This window comes from Leuresthes tenuis, unplaced genomic scaffold, assembly GCF_036924035.1.
Source record: "Leuresthes tenuis unplaced genomic scaffold, fLeuTen1.0.hap1 SCAF_63, whole genome shotgun sequence".
NCBI classification, from domain to species: domain Eukaryota; kingdom Metazoa; phylum Chordata; class Actinopteri; order Atheriniformes; family Atherinopsidae; genus Leuresthes; species Leuresthes tenuis.
This window is the reverse complement of record NW_027325417.1, coordinates 332,957-336,662: the sequence shown is the minus strand read 5'-3', so window position 1 is coordinate 336,662 and position 3,706 is coordinate 332,957. Positions and strand designations below refer to the sequence as shown.

The 3,706-nt window shown below is 42.1% G+C and overlaps 2 non-coding genes across 2 annotated transcripts; both read left to right on the top strand.

Moving 5' to 3' along the window:
- The first annotated feature begins 2,708 nt into the window (after positions 1–2,708).
- LOC140285914 (U5 spliceosomal RNA) lies at positions 2,709–2,822 on the top strand. The gene has a single exon (XR_011910852.1). It is a non-coding gene; the product is annotated as a U5 spliceosomal RNA (small nuclear RNA).
- A 316-nt stretch (positions 2,823–3,138) lies between these two features.
- Positions 3,139–3,329, top strand: LOC140285908 (U2 spliceosomal RNA). Its single transcript, XR_011910847.1, has one exon. It is a non-coding gene; the product is annotated as a U2 spliceosomal RNA (small nuclear RNA).
- Positions 3,330–3,706: the final 377 nt, after the last annotated feature.

The window sequence follows — 3,706 nt, the reverse complement described above, 5'->3', positions numbered from 1 at the left end:
CCGCATTTGATGGTGTATATTCGGGCATACGAACCTGTTCTTACCCGCTTTTTACAAACCATGGTCGGACTTTCACACCTTCTTGTAGCTGAACAACTCCGCTCCCTCTTTTGATTGTGTACAGTCGGGCATACAAACCTGTTCTTACCCGCTTTTTACAAACTATGGTCGGACATTCAAACCTTCTTGTAGCCGAACACATCCACTCCTGCTTTTGATGATGTATGGTTGGGCATTCGCACCTTTTCTTACCCATTTTTCAGTAATTATGGGTGGATATTCACACCTTCTTGCAGCGGAACACCTCCTCTCCCGCTTATGATTATGTGCGGTTTGATATTCGAAAATTTTCTTTCATGTTTTATAGCAATTATTGATGGACATTCATACCTTCTTGAAGCCGAAAACATCCACTCCTGCTTTTGATGATGTATGGTTGGGCATTCGAACCTACTTGTTGCCCGTTTTTCATTAATTATGGGTGGACATTCACACCTTGTCGCAGCCAAACACCTCCGCTCCCTGTTTTGATCATGTATGTTTTGACATTCGCACCTTTTCTCACCTGCTTTTTACTATTGTCGGCCAATCACAGCTTCCGCTCCACCATACTTGTATGGTAGGAAATTCTCACCCACTCTCATCCGAAGACCTCTCCTCCCGCTTTTGTTAATATTTAGTCGGGCATTCGAACCTTTTCTTACCCACTTTTTACAAATTATGGTCGAACATTCACACCTACTTGCAGCTGAATACTTCCGCTCCACCTTTTAGTGATGTATGGTTGGCATTTGCACCTTTTGTTACCCTCTTTTTATACTTATTGCTGAAGATTAAGTTGTTCTTTCTCAAACTACAATTTTTTTTTAATTGTTGAAACTTGATTTGAAGTGGATAAATAAGGAGGACAAACAGTTTTAAGTCACGCTGATAGAAGAAATTAATTTTATAGCAAAATCTGTATTTCGTCATATGTCGAGAGATGCTTATTGCTGAAGAAGTTCTTTCTCATTCTACAAAGTACAACGTTGTTTATCGTTGAAACTTGATTAGACATGAATAAATATGAAGGACAAAGCAGTCTTAACTTGGTTTGAGTTAATTAATTCGTTTTATAGGAGAATCCGAATTCGTGCTTATTTTCGGATTCCTGAAGAATGAGTCTGGTTCTTTCTCATAATACAAAGTTTGTTGTTTATTGTTGAAACTTCATCAGAAGTGAAGAAATAAATGAATGCCTATCAACAAATGTGGAATCTAAACTCTACTGCTTCCTCTAAAATAATTTCTTTTCTCAATTCAGAAATGTGTGTGTGTAAGTCACAACACCCGTGACACCAAAACGGCTTTCTTTTCTCTCTTTTCTCTACACTCTGCACTATGAGCACACACACCAAATCAGAAAGGCTTTTTTCTCTCTTTTCTACATTATGGACTGTGGGGACACAAAACCGCTCTCTCTTTTTTTTTTTATCGTGTGCCAGGGCGTTGTCTGACGTATTAGATTGTGCTTAAGATACGAATGGGTTTATCAGTCACATCAGAATCCATACATACTGATCCTCCCGTAATAAAATGGTCGGATCTTATCAAACACACTTTGTTTCTTGTGACAATCAAGTCAGCGAAACAGCGTATACACGTCAAGACACTGAATCAAGTTTGCCACAAGAACTCATAAGTTTGGCAGTATTGCTCTGCCATCAGCAATGATACACCCATTTTATTTTCGTGAGACATGTGCAAGCACCTGTTCATCTACTGTTCTATCACTATGAATTAGTGATCTATTATCAATAAGGATACTTCTACAACTACTATCAAAGTATGTCCGGACTTCTTATGTTGTCAGTTGCTATATATGAATAAGTGGGTAGCTACTGACAAGCATTAAGCATGTCACACAGCCCAAACATATAACATTTCAGGACACACCACACAGTTAACAACCACAGTGAAGTGTCAAAGCCCAAACATTCAACAGGACACTTACACAACACATTCAAATCAAACAGTCAGACAACATACAAGAACATATACCCCAGCCGGCATTGCTCCCTGCCTATTTTCCTACAGCTCACTATGTGTGCGCACACCTTTATTCACAAACTCTTCAACTTATACTCTTTTACCAAAGCTGCTACAGCTCGATTGGCCGAATACCCTTAGATCCTATTTCGGTGAATTTGACATCTGCCTTACATGTAACAGATTAGCGGTTTAGCAGTTTTAATTTAGTTTGAGTGAAGGAATTAATTTTATAGCAAAATCCGAAATCGTGAAGAACTCATGAAAGTAAGCTTATTCTCGGATTCCTGAAACTTTAGATTTGCTCTTTCTTTTACTGCAAAGTCATGGTAAGACATGGTAAATATGAAGGACAAAGCAGTTTTAACATAGTTTGAGTGAAGGAATTCATTTTATAGATAAAATCCCAAGAGTCTGCTGAGAAAAAGAGTGAATGCGAAGTAGACTTTAACACGGCTCTGGGAGCGAGCCGAGTGTGGGCTAACCGGGAGAATTGCTTGAAAGAAACGCGACACCAAATGAGCGGTCAGAACAAAGCCTCAATACGGTGTTCCCGTGGTGTTTTTGTTGCTGCCTTGTCGATTGCACAGGGGCAAGCGTTTCAACCAAGCAACGCTCACCATGGGGAAGGTGGCTATGGCAACTAGCCTGATGCCCTGCTCCCGCAGTGACGGATAATCGTACTCTGGTTTCTCTTCATAACATACAAGTCTTTCGCCTTTTACTAAAGACTTTCGTGGAGAGCAGCACTAATGAGTTGTTTCTATTTTTGGCAGGCTTTACCTTTGCGGGTGAAGCCCTTTCTGTCTGTGCAAAAGAAATCTTGTTACTGTGCAGAGTGACTTCTCTGAGTAGAGTCGCCTTACTTGTTGCGACTGTGCCGATGTTCGAAGCTGGAGTGCAAAGTTGTTGCTTGAATGGTGCTTGCTGGAGCGTGCGGGAGTGCAAAGTTATACCATTTAAAAGGGCTGAAGAGTGCTCAGTGCAGCAGGTGGGCGGAGGTGCAAAGTGACACTCTGGCCACCTATGGCCATAAAAAGAACAGGGGTGTTAGCGGACAAGTGCGCATTGTGCCAGGAAGGGCCTTCGGACGTTAACCAGTGGACAGTTGTCGCTTCTCGGCCTTTTGGCTAAGATCAAGTGTAGTATCTGTTCTTATCAGTTTAATATCTGATATGTCCTCTATACGAGAACTACATATTAAATGGATTTTTAGCAATAGGAGTTGAAAAAGTAGCTTGCTCCGTTCACTCCAAGCATTGACCCCGTACTGCAGTGCCGCTGGGAACGGTGCGCTCTTCTCTACTCTTGTGAAAAAGCAAACAGCGGTGCAGGATGCAAGTTTCAGGGAGCCCAAGATGAAACTTTCTTTTAGTCTGCTGAGAAAAGAGAGTGAATGCGAAGTAGACTTTAACACGGCTCTGGGAGCGAGCCGAGTGCAGGCTAACCGGGAGAATTGCTTGAAAGAAACGCCATACCAAATGAGCGGTCAGAACAAAGCCTCAATACGGTGTTCCCATTGTGTTTTTGTTGCTGCCGCTGTTTGCTTTTTCACAAGAGCGCACCTGTTGAGGGGGGGCCTGGGGGGGCCTGGGTGATTGTGGGTCTCAGGCCCGGGCTGCTGCGACTGGTGTGACCGGGTGGTTTGTTTGTTTGTTTTTTGTTGTTGTTTGTTTGT